At 40.7% G+C, this 25,662-nt stretch overlaps 1 pseudogene; it reads left to right on the forward strand.

The window, feature by feature from the left end:
• The first annotated feature begins 24,824 nt into the window (after positions 1 to 24,824).
• Positions 24,825 to 24,943, forward strand: LOC128604991 (uncharacterized; annotated as a pseudogene).
• The last annotated feature ends 719 nt before the right edge of the window (positions 24,944 to 25,662 follow it).

Consider the following 25,662-nt stretch of genomic DNA (forward strand, 5'->3'; position numbering starts at 1 on the left):
AGATTTAAGCTCTTCAACACTTTAAAGGGTAATGGTTAATATGTCCGTGGAATAGAAGGTTGCTCAAAGTCTGACCTCCTTGTGACAGTGCCCTGTTCCTTCACAGGGAGGTGCAGCAGCTGTGCACTCACGCATCGTTTTAATGCTAACCACCATCTGTGTAGAAAAAGATACATAATTTAGGAAAATACTTTTAAAAGAAACTAGTTAGAACTACATGCACACACAATCAAAGTCTTGCAAAATTAAGCAGATGTTCAATAGAACACATTTGTGCACTAAAAAGTATATACACACACCATACCATTAAATACTGAAGACGCATTACAATTTTACTAACATTTAATTTGCCTGTTTCTCTTCAAAGTACATACTGCAATACATCATTAGCCTTGGCCTACACCATGGCCTTCATATGTACATGTTCTGCCTGGTGCAGGTCTCCTGACAGTTTTCACTATATGGAAAATAAAATGCATACATCACAGTGCATGGAAATTCAGTTTGTGTAGTAAGCAATCCTTACATGTCATTTAAATATTCATGTTGACATACAGCTTTTAAGTAATACGCACAATAAGCCACATCAAAACACCCCTAGGGCCACCTACAGATGATCAGCAGCAAAACCGCTTTGTGACAGTGAAGCATTTGTGCTTCTCCGTGGTGAGAGGTGCTGCTTTGCCTACCGGCCACGCCACCTTGAGCAGTGTTGCACTGCTTGGATTTCAAACAGGTCTTGATGATGCAGCACTGCTTTAAACTTCATGGTAAAAACGCTCATCTTTTGTATGTTGCGCCTACCTTCAGTGAGCGAATTGTAAAACATGCTAGGCTGCCACCTGGTGGACATATTAGGTGCACGCATAGAGAGAGAAAGGCAAATTGCAAACATAATCAAGATGTAATTTTACTTTAAGGATCCAGCGAATCATGTCTTTGTGCACTTCCAAGTGAGGCGCGCGCTGCAAGGTCTCTAACAGAGCCAGGATGCTTGTAGTGTTGCCGGGGGCTTCACCGGGACCTGTGATACAAGAACCACAGATCTAACTACAGGCTTGAGACTTTCTATTGTGTGAGATGATGTACAAAACTTACGGGAGATTTTGAGGGTGAAGTTGAAAGTAACTTCATCGTCATCCCCAATGTTCTCTAGCTGTTGCTGCTCCTCCAGCAGAGCCATGCCTAACAAGTGCAGCACCTGTAGCAACACACACATACAGAATTGTGAACACTACTCAGTCATTAAAAAGTGATGCTCATGAACACAGCATAGCAAGTGGAATTTTGTTGAATTTACTACACTATCATGTCATTTTAACAAAACATCCAAACATTTACCCTCTGCAGCATGGACTCAGACCAGTGTCCTCCACTGAGCTCCATAGCCCACTGCAGCACAGCTCCCAGCATGCCAAGCAGCACGTCACACTGCAGAATGTTTACCAAGCTGGCAAACAGTGGGCAGAATGGAGGCAGGGCTACGACACACACAGACACTCACACTTCAGCAATCTGCATTCAACTGACCAATCATTTTCAGATATGACTATAATCACTGAAGAAATAGCTTACCTGGGTCCTCTCCATTCTGTCTCTTAAGCTTTCACTGAGCTTCCTCTGCCTGTATCCAAAATAAACAACATACAAATTTAGAAAAACCATTAGTGCTCATGTGTCTAAAGAGAATTACTAAATCTGCCAAAAGCAGCACATCACCTTAAGGACATCCTCAGCACTAACAGCCGAATCAAAATGCAAATGGATAAGTGCATATATTGAGCTTCCAAAGAGCATTTCCTGATTAGACCACTAGGCACTCAAACTGGTATTTTGTCATTTATGTGCTTTTCTTTATCAATCACACAATCTGACAGAGGCTCTACACTTAAGAGAAGGAACTAAAGAATGAAGTAACACGTGAGTTGCAGACAGTTTTAGTTACTGCGCAGCAGGAGCTCGGGTACATGCTTTAAGTAGTGAAGTATTATTTACAAAAACTGTTTTCAGAATTGTAATGCTGTTCTCTCCAGGGAAGGGGTCACAATGTTAACGGATGTCTGCCCCAGAGACAATAACAGCACCGAGACTCTTCCCATGATGTCTAACCTGAAATCTTCCTGTAATGCTGCAGACCGAGGGGTCCTGGTCCATGCCACCATGGAGGACATTTTAAGCTCATTGTAAAACACTGATTTTGAGTTTCTTGAAGCATTTTGGTGTTCATTTGGAAGTATGCTTGGCTCTTTATCTTGTTGAAAGCCAAGGCTGAACCTCCTGGCAAAGGCAAGCTAAAGGTTCTGGGCTAAAATGAAATTGCTCCACCTACCCCCTCTCTCTCCCTGCTTCAGCGGTTCAACCCCAGATACCAGGCAGAAATTACTTCATGTATACAGAGATCCCCAAACTATACACCGAAACCAGACCTCATTTCAGAACATCTCAAAGAAAAAACATTTTATGCCTACATATTTATTATATATCTATTTTGTAATTGCTTTTTTTTATATTATGTGACTGTTGCCACTATTGTTTTTTATAATACTCAAGTGTTTAAATAAAGGAGTTAAAAGTATTATTTATTTATACACACCATGGTATCGAGTATTTTTGCTGGTATCAGTACCGACTACTAGATTTTTGGTATCGTGACATCCCTAGATTGGACATTCTATGTTTGAGTTATAACAACTTCCTTTTTCATGGTGAAACTTCTAAATTTGTGAGAGCGCCACGCCCATGGCGAGCAGCAAAAATTCAAAAGCTTCGCAATTTAGCATCGTCAATGCCTTTAGATGAGACTGACCGAATGTGATGCCGAACTGATGAAAGCTCTAGGAGGAGTACGTTAAAGTACGAGGCCTGGAAATGGCAAAAAACGGAGGAAAAAATTAAGAGAAAAATCAAAATGCTGACTTCCTGTTGAGTTTAGTTTTGCCACACCTAAGTTAAATGACCAAATAAACATAATTTTGCCATACTTTAACAAGTGTGTGAAATAATAGTTTGAGCATTCCAATGATGTCAAATGTGCATTTAAAACATAGGGGGCGCTATGGAGCCTATGAGGCACAACTATGATAAAATGCAACATCACATCAATTAATGTCGTAAGACAAATGCATTTGCAAAGTTTCATGGATTTTCAGCCATGTTAAGTCTCTCAAAACACCATGGGAAACTTTGAAAATCCAACATTTCATCCAACATGACCAACTTCCTGTTGGGTGGAGTCAGATACAACCATGTGAACCTTGATGAACTTTGAGAGCAATGACTATGGTACATCACGTGCACATCGGAGCAACTTCATCCTGACCATCGCCTGCATTCGGGGGTGCTATGGAGCTCCTCGACCATGCCCTACGTAACTTAAATTTTCACCAGTGCTGGCGCGTTTGCCAAGTTTCGTGAGTTTTCGGGTATGTTTAGGCACTTAAAAACCACACGAATGCATGAAAAAATTAATAATAGTTAAAAAAAAGGAGCAGATCCAATAGGGCTTCGCAGCAGCAGTGCTCGGGCCCTAAAAAGCAGTATAAAGCACCAACAGAAGACATAGAAGCACAAAAGAGCAAAGGCAAGTAAGGATAATTACAGAAACGGTTACATTACAGAGATCCCCACAATGTGATCCACGACCACAGTAACATGACAAGAAGCTTCACCTCAGACCAGTCACCGATTGTTGTAGGAAGGTGAAAGTGGCTTCCTTAAAATATTTTTACCTCAAAGTGATTTGTAGCACACACACGCACACACACACACACACACACACACACACACACACACACACACACAGTGGAAATGGTGTAGCAGAAGTCATGCACCTATTTTGGGGGGGGGGGGAAAGGGGGGGGGGCTCTGATACTTTGTACCTGATGCATCATCTTTTATAATTGTGATTAATGGTCCATTAGAGAAGAAAAAAAAATCCATCCCATTCTTTGATTACTTATTTGGCATACAGTGAATATTCACACTTTAAGGCCATGTGGAACAATTTCCAAAATGCATTTAAATGGGGTAAATTGTGTACATTGAACCGAGAGTACTAGACATGTTTGCTAAAAGCAATACAAAGGCTTGATTCACACTGCAGGAATTTTATATTGTGTGTTTAGATTTTTTCTTTTAGACAGACTGTTCAACTGCAAATTTGTTCTGGTGAATGACAGGCATTCAAAATCTTTCTGCAGAACTCTGTTGAAGATTCTGTACATCAGAGATTCATCTGAACTTCAACAAAACATTTCACATTTATAGAGATTGGCTACGTTCATCAAGTAATCACATTTATAAGATTATTTATTAATCACGACAGCTCTACTGTGCATGTCTATTACACAACTATCAGTGCTGTTCTGCTGGATATCGGCTCATTTCTGGAGCAGAACAAACTAAAGTTCATTAGACGTACCTCTTGATCAATGCGGGTCATCACATGTTGGATTTCGGGTATTTCACTGCCTCTCGGTGTTGTACAACTGCAGGAGCCGTGGGAGGTGCTGATCAAGCCCTTCAAAGAAAGCCTTCTTTAAGTCAGGTGACACAAGCCTGCACAACTCAAACACAACCTGTTGAAGAGAACCAAATTTAAAATAGTTAAGAGACAAATCTCCACCATTCTGAAGACATAAAGTACGTATTCATGTGTAAGCAAACACTTGTTTTATCTATGGAAAATAAATGAACATTAGAACAGATTTACTTGTCTCTGACTGAACAAAGCAGGCCATATTAAACTGGGTTAAATATACAAATCCACACAGTTCACCAGTCCAATAGAATCTGTAGAACACATTAGCAATACTTCTGCTCTGTTTAGACCCAGAAAATATAAAATACTTACTTTAGTATGAAATTTCTGTCGAGTGTCTACCATGGGGTCGGGATTTACGGTCTGTGAACACGTGCTGATTACACGTGCAGGAAAAGCAACCCACACGTGCAACTCTGACCGAGTGAGAACGACTCAAACGATTCAAGAAGAGGATTCTGAATCGGTTCATTTAAAGAATCATTACCAAAGCTGCTTATCCCATTTCGATGGTTTGATAACAACAGCCCATCTTACAGAGTGCTGCAGGAATGAGTCGTGAAACCCAGAAACGAGTCAGCGTATTAGCACTTCCGTCAATGGGGTTTTGGGTTAAATGCCGGAAATAAGGTCTGTGGTGAACACAAGCTCAAGATGTTTTTACGTTTATCTCGACACACGGCCTAGTGAGAGACTTTTTATTATTTTAAGGGACATTTCCTGAAGAAAATGTGAGTGGTGCTTGCTGTGGCAAAATTTGGATCGGGTGCCAATACTTTTGAGAGCTGCCCGTGAAGGGCGCCAATACTTTTGAGAGCCGGACGCGTAGGGCGCCAATACATTTGAGAGCCGGCCGCGTAGGGCGGCGATAGATTTGAGAGCCGGACGTGTAGGGCGCCAATAGATTTGAGAGCCGGACGCGTAGGGCGCCAATAGATTTGAGAGCCGGACGCGTAGGGCGCCAATAGATTTGAGAGCCGGACGCGTAGGGTGCCAATAGATTTGAGAGCCGGACACCTAGGGTGCCAATAGATTTGAGAGCCGGACACCTAGGGCACCGATAGATTTGAGAGCCGGCCGCGTAGGGCGCCAATAAATTTGAGAGCCGGACGCTAAGGGCGCCGATAGATTTGAGAGCCGGACGCGTAGGGCGCCAATAGATTTGAGAGCCAGACGCGTAGGGCGCCAATACTTTTGAGAGGCGGAGATCTAAAAATAGTAGTGATACACAAGCTTGGTTGCAGTCGTGTTTATTAAGGAACGCTACAAGGTTACAGATGTGAGGTTCTGACCTTTACGGTACAGTGAGGATGAGCAGAACATCTATACAGCATGGAACTGTGAATAGACTCAGTGTCTGTGGACTCATGTACACACAGTTTGGTGAGATTATGCTACAGGAACAGTCAAAATACACCATGGCCTTGAATGTTTTGGCCCTGTCGTAAACACTAAACAATCACAACTACTCTGTTGAGAGCGAGAAATGACCTCACAGAGTGGTGCGTGTTGACGTCCATTTTATATAGTTACTGTTTCTGATAGAAAATCGATCTCCCTCGCGCTCTCTCAATACTGCATTGTAACAGTGTGGGACAGAGACCCAAACAGCAAGGTGAAAATGATCTCTCTGCAAAACATGCGTAAAAGTCGTTTAAACAGATTACACAGGGTCTCTTTTTCCTGCAAGGGGTATGTCAACTTCCGACCACAACTATATACCCACCCAGCTACCAACACGCACACACACACGCGCGCACACACACTAATTCAGCCACTTAAAAACAGCAAGGACTTTTATAAACAATTAAAAATAGACTATAATATGAACATTTTAACAAATTAATAAATAGCGCAAAAAACACACCAGTTAAAACACTGTAAATACCCTCCTTTATCAAAAGTCTGCTCTTGCGCCCACACTCTCGATCTGATGCCAGCTGGAGCCACCTCTTCATGGTCCCCTCGACCTCCATCTCTGCAGCTTTAGCCGTGAAGAGGTTTCTATGAACTGCAGCTTTGGAATAAAGCAACACATATCGTAAGGTCATTATGAATCTTAAGCATTAATTACACTTATACCATGGTCAGTGTGAATACTGGATCCTGATTGGCTGGAAGGTGTGCATTATAACTGTTTATTATTATTAAAGTCCATGGGTGTTTTTTTTTCCCTCTGTTGTTTTTCTTTCGTCTTTGTAATTCACTCACAATCTGTTTAAAGACCCTCTCAGCGGGGATATGACACTGATTATTAATCAATTTATACCGTGTTTTCCAGATTTTATAGTTAACGGTGCATATAACAAACCAGTAAAAGTATTTTACTTTTTTTTGGATAAAAAAACAAAACATTGTCCTTATAAAAACCTTTCTAAAAAGCAACTAACTGCACATGCTCCACAAATCTAAGATATCATATAGACATGAATAATTAATTGTGCAAAGAAGACTGGTCTGTTTTTAATGAGAAAAGGTAAAATCCCACCTAAGATGAGTTCACTGTGAAGAAAGGTATAAAAGGGGCTTGTGTGTGTTTGTATATTTTAGAGTTTCTGCAGAGTGAATCACTTTATTGTTTCAATAAAGTTTGATAATTTTTTGGCATCCACAAACCCTCTGTCTCTGAAGTTTTATTTTAACTTAGGCTGGAAAGATTGTTTCCATGACATTTTGAGGGCTGAAAAGTGCTTCTTCTAGCCAGAGACCCCTGTAATTGTAAGGATATATTCCACAACCCCCCTACAGGCCATGAGACAATAGTCATTCTAGTTAAAGGAGATGAAACAGACCAGCCTCATAGCATACACACATCACCTATTGATGATGTGAAAAGATCTCGGGAGAGGTTTCAGACAGCACTAGACTGCTCAGTGAGGCGATATAACAGCTGCACTGCTGCCACCTAGTGGATACTAATGTCCACCAACTCATTTAAAATGTCAATAAACTATCATTTGTACGTTTATAATTACATAAACTGTTCACATACTACTGAACATAAGTATTAGTACTTAGTGTGTATGTAGTCTACTATAACTGTACCATCCATTTCTGTCTAAAAAAAACATTGAGTACACTCCACTTTGCCCACTTTTTAGTGGATTTTAGGATTATGTTCTTAAAACAGCTTTGCCTTTCATTAATAATAATAATAATAATAAAATAAATAAGCTTGTTTTTAAGCATGACACTTCCAAATTCACTCTGTTTAAATAATTACTTTAAATAGAAAACGTATTTTCCCTGTACTTTAGAGACATTGTACTGTTCGTGAAGAACAAACACGATCTCATGACGGAAATCATCAACTTTTGCGTTGAGATTATACTGGGGGAAATCCTATATAAGGATTTTTTTTAAAATCGCATGTATTTTATAAAAAAAATTACGTTGTGTGTGTAATTTAATTATTTACAGCCAAAGCCTCCAAGAAAATACATCCTAAAGAGGTGTGTGTTGCCAACAGAGAAGAAGCGCTACGATCGTCCAAACAAAAGTGAACTGAAAAAAACAGATCGTGTTGGAAGGTAAGCTTTTTGGACAAACGCCACCAATATGCTCATGTCTGTAAGTGTTTTGACCATATATTGGTCATATCTTTAAAAAGCCCTTTTCCTCTCACTCAGGTATTTCTTCTACCAGAAGGAGTGGGGGAGGTTTCATTTCCCTGGAGAGAAATGTAAAAAGCTACACTCGTCCCCCCAGGTACCGTTACTCTTATTGTTTCTTAGAGTATCATGTGACTAATACACTTGTTTTTTCAATCTTCACGAAAAATTTGCATACTAGCCTCCACCTGTAAGTTACATCCAGATGATTCATATTTGTATGAAGGAGTTTTTTTTTTTTTTAAATCGCATGCATTTTTATAAAAATGACGTTTTGTGTGTGTAATTTAATTATTTACAGCCAAAGCCTCTGAGAAAATACGTCCCAAACACGTATGTGGTGCCGACAGAGAAGAAGTGATATGATTTAACATGGGAAATCCGACATGACTTGACAAACGGCATCATTCCTGCAAAAATAACCTACATGAAACATGACATAAGCAAATGACTTTAACGTCCATGTCACGTGAACTTTTAAGATTTTTATCTAATAATGCAGGTAGGCTGCACGATTATGGCCAAAATGATAATCACGATTATTTTGATCAATATTGAGATCTCGATTATTTATCACGATTATTCATTGATTTTAGGGACAACATATTTTTATTGCACTTTCACATTTAAATGAACAGACCGCTGCTTTCACCTCCATGTTGTGCTACATTCCTGATCATTTACAAATCTTTAACAGTGTTTACAGGAGGAGAGACGCAAGACAATTTCTTTTAGGAGCACTTGTGCTCCTAATTACAAAAATTTAGGAGCACAGTTGAAGTTTAGGGGTTTTTTGTTTTTTAAACATTTTTTCTTTTTTTTTATTTATTTTAGAGATGGTAACATTAACGTGCCACAATATAAGTAAATACAAGTAGGCATGAGAAAACTTGAGCTGGTCAATTATGACAGAATTTAGGAACATAGTGTGAGCCATGACACATTAATTTACCTTCTGATAAACTAAATCTAATATTTTCAGTTCATTTTACAGACTGTATGCACAAAACAACCGTTAACCTGTTTACCTTGTAAACAAATACAATAAACCTCAGTGTTCAGTGTTTGAAGTCTGCTCCTCTTAAATATATTTAAAGCTGCACTATTAGACATTTCCACTGTCATGGTTCTGGGCTGGAGTCAGTTCTCGAACCGCTCTGTGTGTATTGTGTAGATATCTGAATAATCTCATATAGGATGTGATTGGGTGAGTTCATTTACCCGTCCGATGCAAAGCGCTTTAGTTTAATGGTGTTCATTAGGGATGCTCCGATCAGGATTTTTACAGCCGATACCGGTCCAGATACCAATCTTTTCTTGTTTAAGCTTTAAATCAGGAGGTCATAAACAGTTAAATGTTATCTCTCTGCTCATGGTCACTGTTAACTGAATTAAAATAATAGTAATGATACTGTTGGTTAATTGATAAATAAACAGCATAAAATATTTATTTTTAAATATCTTAAACAATAAAGAGTCCTAATTAAAAGTAGACTAACACAAAATGATCCATATTAGGAAAAAGGCTAACAGCTTTCTAAGGAAATAGCGAACCAAGATTAATGTCAAACAGGATAGCTCAACACACACACACACTTTTATTTCACATTATTTAAAAGGAATTTAAGTGTTATTTACCATAATTATGAACACAAGTTGTTAAGTTGACAATCATTTTAAAATTCCGTTGCTCCATTTAGATTTTCTCCAGTAGAATACAGCCTTTTAAACCAGGAAAAATTACTAATTTTAAGTCGTATAACATTCGTAATAACTAAAAAACGGTGTAATTACCTGTCTTTCCTCCCCACAAGGGAGTTTTAGGAAACTATCAGCTTTTAAAGGTCTGTAGGTACTGTATTTGTCTGTTTGAGCGCCATCTGGAGGACAGATGCCATTTTGAATTGAAACTCATGCCATCTTCTAATTGTCAAAGAGGAAAATGTAGCGCCGATGTTCATCTCACTACCCAAACTGAACTAGTATTCTTCCACTGAAAATAGTACCGTGTCTTATGTTGAAAATTTTTATTGTACTTTTATTTGACTTTTGTTTTTTAAATATCAGTCCATATAATATGAAATAATATAATTTACATTTTAAAATAAACGTGTGCGCGGGTTGATACAGCGCGAGGGAGGTTTTTTCAAACTGCGCTTTCCTCAGGAGTATACAGTCACAGTAAAGATGTTTAAGCAAAATTTGATATTTATTTTTATAGTTCTGTTTAGAATTGTGTTCTTGTTTTTAAACTAATGCTAGTTAAATCGTTTGTAATAAGTAACGAGCAAATGCCAGCCGGTTTTAGTCAGATAATTAGCCTTATCTAAATTATAATAATCGAATTGTTCAACAAGTTTTGTACATGAAAAAAGAATTAAAAGTGCTTTGAGTATGGAAATTCTATGAATTACATTTAAAAAAACCCTTTTGGTCGTAAACGCCTCGTTTTTTTGCCCCCACCATGCTTAGCATGACGGTTCCACATAACGTTTTTTTTTTTTGTCTTAAGACACACAAAATTTGTATTCAATCTTCTTAATGTATTCCCAAGACGAGCTTAACTCTTCTTTATGCAAAAAAAAAAAAAAAAACTATTTAATCGACACGTTTTTGTTAACAAGAAAAAGCGCTAACCGTCACTGCACGAGGCAGTCAGCGCTGTGTGGTGCGTGCTTATGTTTGACCTTCACAAATTGGGACAAGTTTGTATTCATTGTTGTTATTTTAGTGTATATATATTAATAGATAAACTTTTGTGTTCACTTATAGTTTTGTGGAAAAAAAAATTAACTGGACCATGTCCGGACGTCGATCCAGATCCAGATCCCGTGCGCAAGGACCGCCTCCGCAAGAACCACCTGCGCAGGACCCGATCAAGCAACTCCTCAATAACACCACTGTTTTGTTAAGGTAACGTCTGAACTTATTCACTCTTATTCTCTGTCTCTCTCTGCGCGTTCATTACGCACCTGTTTGACTGACTGTGTTTAACGTGCAGCGCAGCACAAACAGTAAGACAACTAACTCAAGCACGCTTAGCTGCGCTGAATGCTCCAGCAGATCCAGCAGCTGGCCAAGATTAGAGCGGAGGGAGCCAAAGTGACTCTTGAGCAGAATGTACTACACTGAAATACTTCAAGCTGCTTTCACACCTTACCAGCCCCTGCCCCGGTCAGAGTAACTCTTCTGCACTGTAGCTTTGTAGATGGAAGTTGTTTTAGTTTGAGATGGCGTCGTAACCCTCAGGTTCGAGTTTAAAGCAGAAGAAGCGTTACAGGAACTTGTCATTAATCTCTCACTAGCTGCGTTTACATGGACAACAATAATCCACTCTTGATCCGATTAAGACCATACTCTAATTAAGAAACTACCATGTAAACAGCAATTTTTTACCTTAATCTAATTAAGGTCATAATCGAAGTAAGCACTAATCTAATTAAGACAGGTGGAGTACTCCTGTTTTAGTCGCATTATGGACGTGTAGTAGTGACATGTAAACACCTTAATCACACTATGAACGTCGTGTGAGTTTTCACCGCATTTTGCGACAGGACACAATCACACACGGCAGTTTTACGGCGAACAAGAGAGCTCGGCTGTGTCCCAAATCGCATACTTTCCTACTACAGGCCTGTAGTGGGGAAAAATACATGTATCTCGGCTACTATATAGACGGTAACTACGCGATTTGGGACGCAGCCCACGGCTTCAAGCAGTTGTGTATTAGCATGTATGGCATGACAATTAACTGCACTTGAAGCGTTCGTAAAAAAATTAAATAAAAACATGCAAAACTGTATACGGTCCCATAACGAAGACGAACTGTATGTTGATACGTGAAATTCTGGAGGGACGTCGGACAGCGTGGCGACGTAATGACGCGGGCTGTTAATCTAATTATATTCTAAAACAGGAACATGAAAGGAGTATTCTAAAAGCGACGCATGTAAACACCTTAATCACATTATTATCTTACTCAGAGTAAGGTCAATAATTACATTACTGCTGTCCATGTAAACGTAGTCACTGTGACCCGAAAGCTGCTTGTTGGATGTTTAATGTAAGATTAGAAAGTTCAGCTGGTTTATCTCCTCTCAGGTGTGTGTAAAAGAGAACCTGGCTGTGTCCTTGCAGTGTGTGATTTCTATTTCGTCTGTGTGTTTTCAGATGAAGGACGTGGAAGACGTCACCAAGTTGTGTGATGAGCTTGTGATGTTTGTTTGTGTTTCTTGATATTGCTGTACTGAATGAATTAAAAGACTTTTACTCTGTAACACTGACTTCTTGACTGACTGTGCCGATGATGCCAAACACGCCACGCTGAACTCCTGAGCCTGAACGAACACACACACTCTCCCCTCAGTATATACACTTCTGGTACACACTATTTTGGATTAACTACGTGTTGTTGGAGATCAAGTGTTTAATGTTTACAGCCTAAATTGTTGCCATGGAGACAATACCTGAAAGGGCAGAGCTTGCCAGTCAGCAGGAAGTTCCAGAGAGAGTTACATGGCACCTTGGAAGTGTTTCCAAAGTCCACAAAGAACACCTGTACACACACACACACACACACACACACACACACACACACACACACACGTGTACACTCAATGTGCAGTTTTCCTGTAACCACTCTATGCTCCATCATGGAGGCGCTTTAGTAGGTGTAGGTGTACGTGTGTGTGTGTGTGTGTGTGTGTGTGTGTGTGTGTGTGTGTGTACAGATGTTACCTCCACATTACTCCCCATGACATGCAGTATTTTGGCTCTGTAGTAGTTCCCAGGTTTGGTGTGAGTTTCAGAGAAAGGGGCGAGACACAGAAGATTTGGATAAAGTGAGACAGGAAGTGGGCAGAGCGCCCGTGTATTAACGGCCACTGTCAGCCACCTCTGTTTCTCCAGACTTGCCTCGTGAGCCTGGAAACCCCAGAAATGCCCCACTTCGATGACCTACACACACACACACACAGATAGACACACACACACATTAAAATCCTGTTAGTGCGCACGCACACACACACGACACACACAGGAGCCACTGCTTTTTTTTTTTTTTTTATTTGTGCACTGAGAGTGAAAGAGGCGGAACAGACACCTCGGTGATATTGACGATAAAGACAGGGTTAGACGGAAGATTCTCCAGCTCAATGGAGCTGCTCAGAACCCCGACAGGGCTCACTGACTGATTCTGAATATCCACATTCACCCTGAGAGAGAGACACACACACAGTGAGTGAGAGAGACACAGAGAGAGAGACCTGTAACAGAACAGCACTAATGTACAGAACATCATCTAAACATCACACTGTCTAGGGGATGTGGTCACATGACTACTCTCACTTAAAATGTAACTATGACTCATCTGATGATGCTCGCTGCAGTGTGTGTGTGTGTGTGTGAGTGTGTGTGTGTGTGTACCGTGTATATCTGAGGTGTGAGATACACTACCCCCCTGCCCAAGTCTCCACCTCTCCAGCGGGTTAAACGTTGAGATGGAGAGGAAGTCTCTGCTGCGCGAGGAGGAGAGACAGAGAGACCTCTGGGAGAACGCCAGAACCTCTCATTAACGAGCGGTAGAACTCTACATAGGCCCTGATACACACAGACCCACAATACATATTTATAGAAAATCACAATTAAACACACACACACACACACACACACACCTGGAGCTGTCAAAGGAGATGGATTTGACTTAACCACAGTGTCTGAAGAGAGACTGGAGCTGTTTATAGTAGAGGAATGCAAATGGAGGGAGATTACACACCTGAGAGAGAGAGAGGGAGGGAGAGAGAGAAATATTATTAATAATAATATTAATCCCCTAGTTAAATGGAAGCTGACTGAATACCACTACGGTGGTCCTGGGGTCGTTTCCATAGAGCTCCTTGGAGGCGAGCTCCTCGTCCACAGTTCCCTGGAGGAAGCAGTTCGGATAAAATGCGCCTGCAATCGCCACCTGAACAACGGAAACATCACTGATACTTAATAATAATTATTATTTATTTTCTGCAGGAGTAAGTTACACTTCTTGGACTTTGTTATCATTGTGAAAATTTTAAACTCTGCATTTGCAATTTTACTTTGGATGCTTGTGCTTCTAAGGCTGCGAATTATGACTAATATTTATATTTACTGTATATCGGGGTGCCCACACTTTTTTTACTTGCGAGCTACTTTTAACATGACCAGCCAAAGAGATCTACCTACACTAAAAATGCGAAGCATATTTATATATACACTGCGTATACTTATATATATATACACACAAAACACACACACACACACACACACTATATGTTCATGTACCTTGCATAACTGCATGAACCCTTATGGGACGCTACAATTCAGTACATTTTTGGTCATTACCTTACTCTGACGACGTGCACTGAATAGAATCAGCCAGGGTTGCATAGTCCAGACAGTAGCTGCTGGTAGCCAGCCTCAAGCAGGCCTCCAAATGATGATCAGTCATTGTGGAACGGTATTTGGGCTTAATGATCTTCATGTGGGAAAAGGCTGACTCACATAAATAAGTAGAGCCAAATAATGCAGTCAGGGAGGTGGCACATTTCCTCATGTTTGGGTACTTTTCCCCTGTGAGTAAGTTCCAAAACTGTCCATGAGCCCTGGACTTCAGCTGAATGTCAGTCTGTAGTTTCAAAATCTCATCCTCCACTTCAGACGAGTTCAGGTGAAACAGCGTTGCAATTTTCGATGCGAGTGAATCAACCTCAACATTGTCCCTAAACGGGTAGCACATGAATGTGGCGAATGGCTCCGGTAAAGCAAAGTCTTGAAAGAGTCTGTCAAACTCTGACCGACAGCTGTCAATCTGCTCCGTGTAGTGTGCAATGTTAAATTGCGCACAAGCCTTCCGCTGCGTCTCCAGCTCTGACGCGAGGTTTTGGAAGTTCCCAAAAACATGGCGCTGCAGCTTTGAGAACAGAAGTTGCATTTTCCGTTTAAAGGCATTAACTGCCTTTAATTTTTGTCTTTTCCTTGCAGCTCCAAATTAAGTTGGTCAGATCGGTTAAAAATGCTCGGTTAAAAAAAGTCCAGCAACCACTGATCATCATTGACTTGGGTGTATTCTGCATGTTTAACAGCAAAAGGAAACTCATTTATCTCCGGACAGAGCTCTCGAAAATCTCTGCAGGAATTTACCCCTACTAAGCCATCTCACGTCAGTGTGTAGCAGGAGCTGATTGGTCGCAGTCTGCCTTCTCCAGATGCACACGGAACAGCTGTCTTTGAAGTGATCTAGCACGTATAGAACAGGCGACCTTTGTTGCCACATCCATGATCTCTTTCATGTTTAGCATTCTTGGGCATAAGGCTTGTTGGTGTATTATGCAGTGGTAGTTAAGGAAGTCAGGGAAAGCATCGTCTTCCCTGCACTTGGCAATGAATCCATTTGCGCTGCCAACCATTGACTGATATCAATTTGCACACTGGGAGCTGGGTTTTGTCAATGAAGTCTTTAAAAGACTGAAAAATGTCCTCTCCCCGCGATTTCGCTCCCTAGCCTTTAGCACTGGCGCGCTTGATCGCACACGCATGGTGAGAGAAAAGACGAGATCTCAGACAGGCTGCCCTGTACGTCATCTAACATCTTTTTTTTAATGGCGATCTACCTGCACTTCCTTTGCGATCGACATATTGGGCACCCCTGCTGTATATATTTTGACCTTAAGAAAAAAGCCTCTTTATACACATATGCTGTTAAACTACACCTGTTCTACTTGTGTGTGTGTGTGTGTTACCTGTACTATGAATTTCGGTGTGCGCGCGCTGGTGTAGTCAGAGGGAGAAGTTTCGCTGATGTGCATGTTGAATTGTGACACTCAATTCTTCAGATCCTCAAACAACTCAGCCACCTGTAACACACACACACCAGAAATGATAGTTAGGGATCTGTGTCAAGAAGTGTGTGTATAGATGTGTGCGAGTGAGTGAGTGAGTGAGAGTCATAACCATTTAATCTGAATGCAGTTCTCTTTGCCCCACTCCAGCTCATCCTAAAACACACACACACACACACACACACACATCAGTACCACTTTATTTATTTCTATAATCCAACACGTTATAATTCAACATAACTGTCACGATCTCCCGCCTCCCATACGCCATGTACCGGTTTAATCTATTTCCTTATTTGGTCAGTGCTTCCTGTTCTTATTACGATGTCCTCTCTCTGACTGGTTCCTATTTCTTAAATTGTGCACTCTATCTGTACACTACACACTTGACCATCTAACACCTGGATATTTGAAGAGCATACACACACATACACACACACACACACACACACACACACACACAACCTGCGTGAAGTTGCCCCCCCCACCAACACAAAACATCGGCAGAATAGTTTGTGCTGGTTTGTGCCGTAAAAATTTTCGTTTGTGCTGCTTCAGTTCTGGAGATATTAAAAGAATATTTATAGGTCATTCTGGGGTCACACAAACCCCCCACAAGCTCCAAATTCATCCCAAATGGTCTCAATAATAATAATAATAATAATAATTCAAAAGAAAACTATAGCACCTAAACCCACACTGCGCATGCGCGAAGCCGGATGACTCAGCCATTAAACTAGCAAAAGAGCTCTAATTAGCCAGTGAAGCTAAATGTCGTTCTGCCACGTCCACTTATAAAAGTAAATCATGTAGTATTCTCAGACGGGGCAGTTATTGACAGAGTGAATTCATCGTTTTAAATAGAATCAAAAATAACATCGACCTATTTGCTAATCACATTTCGATTAGCTTGCTTATTAATGACACTGCGCATGCGTGGACTGGACTGCCTCCTCAAAAGCTAGCACCGCTAGCATATTTGTATAATATTAACATTAATATTGAACCAGAGGAGTGAATAAAAAAAGTTATAAAATGTTATTTCTCACTTCTCCTCCTCTCGTTCTTCTTCTCCGTGCGGGTGTGAGTTATCTTTGGTCGGCTCCCCGGTGATTCGGTCATTAGTGAACCGAGCTCCGAGAGTGAATCAGTGCGCCGTCACCGCCTGCTTCATACTGATACACCTGAAACACAGGTGTTAACACCGTTAACTACACACATACACACGATACAGCACAGAACACAACGGGTTCGGCTACACAGAACCGAATAAACTCACTTTAGTTTGGGTCCAAACGGGCCAGAACTAACACTAACAACGCTTTCTGCACCTCGCGCTCGCGGTGACGTCACCAACGTAACGGACGTTGACGTAAATTTGAATCTGTGAGGAGAAAATAAAACAAAATAAATCCAAATATTATTTTATAAAAAGCTTCATTATTCTCTTCTTCTTAAACACGGTAGAGGATAATATATACAAATACATTAAAAAAACAGCTTTATCATTATTTTAAATCAAATCCAATTTAAAAGTGCTCCTTTCTAATTAAATTTTAATTAAAAATATACTTTATCTTACTCTTGTTCAATTTATTTTTTTTTAAATTAATATTTAATTCATTGATGATTGTAGTGGTGTTGAGGTTTCACGTTCTTTGTGCTTTATTATCATAAATATACACTTTGTTTAAACTTTTGAGTTTGGACACAAAATGTAAACATTCCTCATGAATCCAGAACATTCATTTGTTTATTATTTAGAAAGTAATAATTAAACAGGTGAATAAAATGATCAGATTAATCATTTGCAACATTTAGGATATGAATTTCTTGTATTAAGTGAGGTTTTTAATTATACACAGATATAAATATATTTTATTTATTTGTAGTTTTCATATTTGACTCAGTACATTACACTACATTTATTTCATCAACTATTTATCAAGTTTTTTCAATATTTAACTGAATGATTGTCCAAGATCAATAAAAATCTTCAAATAATCTATCAACACCATCAATACATCTAATCAGTAAATTAAAAATCTACATTTATCCAGCTGATCTATTGACTGGTTTATTGAAAGTTTTACAGCTCCGGCAGGTAAAGAAGCCGTGGCTTTAATCTGATCTTCTGATTTCTAATGATAATTAAATGACAAAATACAGAATTAAAGAATGAATTTAAATAAATAAGGACAAAATCATGAATAAAAATATTTAAAAATATGGACTACAAGTCATTTCTACAAGTGTTCATACAGACAGAAAGACCAGAGATGAAACGGATTTAACAGATACAGGACAATTGGGACAAGGAAAGTGAGAAAGAATAGAATGATCATTTATTTATTTAAAATATAATAATAAAATTACAACTGTGTTCAAGATCACAGCAAAAAGACAGTAGAGGAAACAAAGGAAAAAAATATTTCACATTTCCTGTTTAAATTCAACAGTAAAATCACATGAACTGAAGACATCGTGACTTTTTGAAACCGGTCGTTATGTTTTTGAGTCAAACGGAGCAGGTAGTGATGAAGAAGCTGCCTCGAAAGATCATTTCTGTTCCTCGAAGAGTAAAAAAAACAAAAAACCATTAAATCCTAAATGTATGAAAGTAAACATTATGTACATTTTATGTCTAATTACAGTGAACCTGACGGAGAGTGAAGCTCACAGAGGCGAAGCGTTCACGCTACAGCAAATTTCACCGGTTGACGCTAAACTCGCTCACTTAGGAGGTGCGTTTCTCTGTCCCGGGATATTCCTAGCACCGTGTGTGAAAGCTCCTGAGATGTCCAGCATGGAGACGTGTGTGTATGTTGATGTGTACACAGTACCAATGGTCAGGATGTACTGTTGTGTCCGAGTTTCTCGTTCTCCTGAAAAACACACACATGCACACACACGCACACACACACACACACACACACACACACACACACACACACACACAGTGGAATTGTAGGGGACTTATTTACAAACAAACATGACTACGAAAGACTGTACAAAACAATTTCGTGCAATTGCAATTTCACCAGTGCAAGTAGATTTCTGCAAAGAAAAGCACAAAAAAACTCAAATTATGTAAAAAGCCGCAGCAAAAAAAAAATAAAAAAATAAAAAAATAAACCTAAATAAATAAAGAACTCTGCAAAATCGTGTACGGACTGATAATTGCTATTTAAAAGGGAACATCATCAAATGACAACACTGCAAGAGATGGTCAAGAATTAAATCATACACACACACACACACACACACATACACACAGACTCACACACACACACAGACACACACACACACACACACACACATACACACAGACTCACACACATACACACACACACACACACAGACTCACACAGACACACACACACACACTCACACACACACACACACAGACTCACACACACACACACACACACTCACACAAGCACACTCTCACACACACTCACACACACTCACACACACACACTCACACAAGCACACTCTCACACAAGCACACTCTCACACACACTCTCACACAAGCACACTCTCACACACACTCACACACACTCACACAAGCACACTCTCACACAAGCACACACACAGACACACACACACAGACACACACATACATACACAAACTCACACATACACACACACACATATACACACATGTGTGTGTGTGTGTGTGTGTGTGTGTGTGTGTGTGAAGTGAAATTCAGTGGAATAACAATAAAAAATTGGGTTATGCTAATTTATTAATAAAAGAGCACAAACCAATAGGTCTGTCTGTCTGTCTGTCTTTTTATTTTTACTGTTATTATCACTTACTTATTCAATTCAAGTTTTACCAAATGCACACTGTGCTGTGTCACACCAATGAATCACTCCGAATTACATTCAATTTAATGAAATTAAACACCTCCTTCACTGAGATGGACAGACACAGAGGCCACACCTCCTTCACTGAGATGGACAGAGACAGAGGCCACACCTCCTTCACTGAGATGGACAAAGACAGAGGCCACACCTCCTTCACTGAGATGGACAAAGACAGAGGCCACACCTCCTTCACTGAGATGGACAGACAGAGGCCACACCTCCTTCACTGAGATGGACAGACACAGAGGCCACACCTCCTTCACTACCGACAACATCCTAAATTTAACACACTGGCTTTCGATATTTTCAATAGCTCAAAAACACCCACCCACACACACATACACACGCACACACACACACACACACACACAAAGCACTGCAGTAGGATGATGCCAGATTCACATGAACATGCTACATCTCTCATACAGTGTATATATAGTAAGAGACACTGGTGTGGCTGCAATTTTTCACTCATTATACATTTGACCACACGACTTCCACTATTTTATCCAGTTTATTTAAAGAGAGCATCGCCTGATGTAACTATACAATCAATACTATCAATCAGAGACAGAGAGAAGGAGAGAGAGAGAGAGAGAGAGACAGTGTGGCAGTACAGTTTTATTTTCCTGCAACTGACCACACCAACTTCACTGAGACAGACAGAGAGGCCACACCCACTTCACTAACAGACAGAAAGGCCACACCTACTTCACTGAGACAGACAGAGAGGCCACACCCACATCACTGATACAGACAGAAAGGCCACACCTACTTCACTGAGACAGAGAGAGACCACACCCACTTCACTGAGACAGACAGATAGGCCACACCCACTTCACTGAGACAGACAGAGAGGCCACACCTACTTCACTGAAACCTCTCTGTATGTATAGGTCCATGACATTTTCATCAGTACAAATGACTACAAATAACCATAAAAACTCATTTGTCATGATAGACGAGAGGTTTGGATTCATTCTTGTATCCAAGAACAAATCCAGGTTTATCAAAGCGTGCGATCAAAGTTGTAAATTTATGCAAAAGACCCTCCAAGCAAATGGATTTTATCACACGTGTAGGAGGAGCTGAACACCACGCCCACTGATAAATCCCACACATTAAACTGATGCGCTTGTACACAGAGACACTCATTTGCATAAAAAACGCCAAATCACCGTATACGCTAAACAACCTCCCATTAAAACACCAAGCAACGGGCTCTTCGTACTGCTCGTTACACACGACACGGGGCGTGTCCAAAGGTCTACGAACTATCTATGAACGTCACTGACAATGATGCAGCAATCCTGCTGCACATTCTCTACATGGATACGGTTCAAAAACGAGACCCCAGGAATGAAAATGTCACTTTCTGTCATTCCTACAAAACAAGTAGGAAAATGGTGAAGAGACAGAGCAAGCCCAAAGTAACCGAAACCAACGAGAGAAGACCCTGACAGATTTGACATGAATGTTAATGACTTTAACGTTAATGAACTAAACATTAGCTTAGTGCTAGCTAAAAGAGGAAACCGTGCGCGAGCGCGTCCTCACAGCAGCAGCTTCTGAAAAAACAGCACCGGATGGGAATCAGGTATCAGGTATGAAGCGAGGCCCAGCCCTGGAAAAATAAACAGTTGCACTACATAAGAAGCAGGAAGTGAATAAAAACAATAAAAGCTCCTCATTTTTCCCAGAGAGACAGACATGTTTAAACAAAATGGTTTTACAAGATGCCGTTTTCATTAACTACTTATGAATAGTGTCCACACACACACACACACACACACGCACACACACACACACACTCTCACAAATCGCTTTTTCACATATTTGTCCATCATATTTTTAACTCAGATATGTGTTCATATACATGCTGAACAGTTTAGAACAAAATAACAACAGTATTTTGTTATCTGGATAAATATCAGTGACACCAGGCGAGTTATTTTTTAATGAATGTACTCTTTATCCATTTATAATTACATTTAATGTTGTGAAACATCACTTATGGAAAAACCAGTTGTTCCTTCAGCAGCGTTTATATTCTCTCTCTCTTAACACTAATACGACAAAAAACACTCAATACAGTTCGATGCAGAATGCATATACAATTCTCTCTCTCTCTCTCTCTCTCTCTCTCTCTCTCTCTCTCCATAAACCTATCTATCTCTCTCTTACCTTCTCCCACAGACATATGGAGCAGTACTGGAGAGTCAGCTCTCTCATGGTCCTCTCTCACCTCCCGACAATCAGCAATAAGCTTCGCCTTCCTCTTACAAACACACACACACACACACACACACACACACACACACACACACACGCACACTCTGTTTCAATATGACTGAGATGACTGAGTATCTCTCTCTCTCTCTCTCAAAAACACACAAGGTTCTGCAAGTTTCTGGACCTGGCCATGGGGTGCAGTAACTGGATCTGAGAGACGGCAGTGGAGCTGCTGATCGAGTTACAGTGGAAATCTGGCACACAGAGTGAGCACACACACACACACACACACACACACACAGACAGAGACAGAGATGGGCAGAGATATGGATAGAGATAAATAGAGATACAGAGAGCGAGAGACAGAGATAGAGACAGACTGACAGAGTAAAGGTGAGAGTGACAGAGAGAAAGAGAGAGAGACAGACAGACAGACACAGAAAGTGAGAGACAAAGATAGAGACAAAGACAGTGAGACACATACACAGAGAGAGAGAGAGAGAGAGAGAGAGAAAGAGGCGTATGAAGAGAGACAGAAAGACAGTCAGACAGACAGACAGCAAGCGAGAGAGAGACAGAAAGACAGATGGCGAAGGCAAGATGGCGGCGCACAAAGTTGCAGCGGCTCACGGCTCTCCTTTTCAGTGCTCTTTTTTGTTGTATTATTTCTTTATTACTTGTTTGTGCATTATCGGTTCTACGAACATTCGCTATACAAGTCAGAACCTTATGGATATTGGGGACGAGGATGCTATCGCCATAGCTGTCCACTACGTGTTGAGACATCTAGAGCAGCAACAGAGCTACGTCCGGATGCTTTTTGTGGATTACTGTTCGGCTTTTAATACAATCATTCCGGACATTCTCATCACCAAATTGGTCACTCTTGGCCTCCCCCCCTCACATGTGCCTGGATAAAGGACTTTCTCACCAACCGGTCTCAGACAGTGAGACTCGGACCCCACCTCTCCTCCACTCGCACGTTGAGCACAGGTTCTCCACAGGGCTGTGTGCTGAGCCCCCTCCTGTACTGTCTCTACACGTACGACTGTAGTCCAGTCCACAACAATAATCTTATCGTCAAGTTTGCTGACGACACCACAGTGGTCGGACTCATCTCAAAAGGAGATGAGGTAGCCTACAGAGAAGAAGTCCTAAACTTGGCAGCCTGGTGTTCAAAGAACAATCTGGCTCTAAACACCAAGAAAACCAAGGAACTCATTGTAGACTTCAGGAAGCACAACACTGAGCTGGCCCCCCTTTTCATCAATGGTGAGTGTGTGGAGAGGGTCCACACCTTCCGGTTTCTTGGTGTCCTTATCTCTGCAGACATCTCCTGGACGGACAACATCACAGCGGTTATTAAGAAGACTCAAACGCGGCTACACTTCCTGAGGGTTCTCAGGAAGTACAATCTGGACCCCAATCTGCTGCTGATCTTCTACCGCTCGTCCGTCGAGAGCCTGCTGACATACTGTATCATGGTGTGGTACGGTAGCTGCACCGCAGCAGACAGGGAGAGGCTTCAGAGAGTAGTAAGAGCAGCACAGAAGATCATTGGCTGCCCTCTCCCCTCCCTGATGGATATTTACACCTCCCGTTGCCTCAGCAGAGGAAAAACCATCATTAAGGACAGCTCTCACCCTGGCTTTGATCTGTTCAATCTGTTGCCCTCAGGGAGATGTTACAGGTGCATCAAAACAAGGACTAATAGATTTAAGAATAGTTTTTTCCCAAAAGCTATTACCATTCTAAACACATACATGTACTGAGTTCACAGCATATGTATATAGTGTCTCAAAACTGTGCATTTCATAGTACCTCCCCCATCCACCCCAATATCTTGTTTATTAATCTTGTTTATTTATCTTGTTTATTTATCTTGTTTATTTATCTGTTTATTTATCTGTTTATTTATCTTATTTATCTTGTTTATTCTTCTTGTTTATTTTATGTACATGTTGGCACGGAACAAAAAAGGAGTGGCTCTTAATTTCATTGTACATGTGTATAGTGACAATAAAAGGCATTCATTCATTCATGACAGACAGAAAGAAAGTGAGAGAAAGAGACAGAGACAAATACAGTCAGACATACTTGCACAGAGAGAGTGAGCAAGAGAGAGAAAGAAAGAAAGACAGAAACAGATCAATAGAGACAGAAAGGCAGTCAGACAGAAAGAGAGAGGGAGAAAAACAGACAGACAGAAAGTGAGAGAGAATGACAGACAGACAGACAGACAGGAAGTGAGAGACAGAGATAGAGATGACAGTGAGACACACATACACTGAGAGAGTGAGACAGAGACCAATCAAGAGAGATGGAAAGACAGTCAGACAGACAGACAGAAAGAGATAAAGAAATAGAGAGAGAGAGACTTGTTTCTCTCAGGCTCTCATAGTGACTCAGGCCTCAGCTGGTGCTGTCCTTGGTGCTGAAATCAGTGACCAGCCTGCAGTTCACTGAATCTTCATTACAGCATAAACATAATACACTATGTAACCAAAAGTATATGGAAGCCTGACCATAACACCCACATGTGCTTCTTCCCTGAACTGTTGCCACACAGCTGAAATCACAGTAAGGTTTGAAGGGGACCCAATCAATCAATCAATCAATCAATCAATCAATCAGTCAGTCAGTCAGTCAGATGTTTGCTTACACTATTTAAATAGGCCCCATTTCGTGGCAGCTATTGCTTATGGCCATACCACTCTGACAAAGCCCGATCTCATCTGACCTCGGAAGCAAAGCAAAGTTGGGCCTGGTTAGTACTTGCTTGGGAGACTGAATGGGAATACTAAGTGCTGTAAGCTTTTTATTTGGATAAGTGTTTTCATGATCTCTGCACAACATCCTCTTTTGGGATAAAGATTGGATACAGGTTTGAAGGGGACCCAATCAATCAATCAATCAGTCAGTCAGTCAGTCAGTCAGTCAGTCAGTCGTTTGCTTACACTATTTAAATAGGCCCCATTTGGTGGCAGCTATTGCTTACGGCCATACCACTCTGACAAAGCCTGATCTCATCTGACCTCGGAAGCAAAGCTGGGCCTGGTTAGTACTTGCTTGGGAGACTGAATGGGGATACTAGGTGCTGTAAGCTTTTTATTTGGATGAGTGTTTTCATGATCTCTGCACAACATCCTCTTTTGGGATAAAGATTGGATACAGGTTTGAAGGGGACCCAATCAATCAAAAAAAAAAAAAAAAGCTGCCTTCCAAGAAGTAGACCCGGGTTTGATTCCCGGCCAATGCACGGATTGAAACCGCTAGCTACTTGAGGTACTTTATGGTAGTTGGCACAGAAGGAAGGGATCACCTACCTGAAAATAAATTGGTCAACAGAATGTGCCATAGGATTCTCTGCAGGCCTCCTAGAACTGTTTCTGCTTCCCACTTGTGTTGTTAGTGGTTCTTTGCTGTTTGTTAACACATCATTATCCACCAGGGCATGTTTGACCCGTGAACAGGGGTGAAAATGTAAGAAAATGCCGTCTCTCCGTGTCTGTCTTTTGTTAGCGACAAGCTAGCA

This window comes from Ictalurus furcatus, unplaced genomic scaffold (genome assembly GCF_023375685.1).
Source record: "Ictalurus furcatus strain D&B unplaced genomic scaffold, Billie_1.0 scf6, whole genome shotgun sequence".
Classification (NCBI taxonomy): domain Eukaryota; kingdom Metazoa; phylum Chordata; class Actinopteri; order Siluriformes; family Ictaluridae; genus Ictalurus; species Ictalurus furcatus.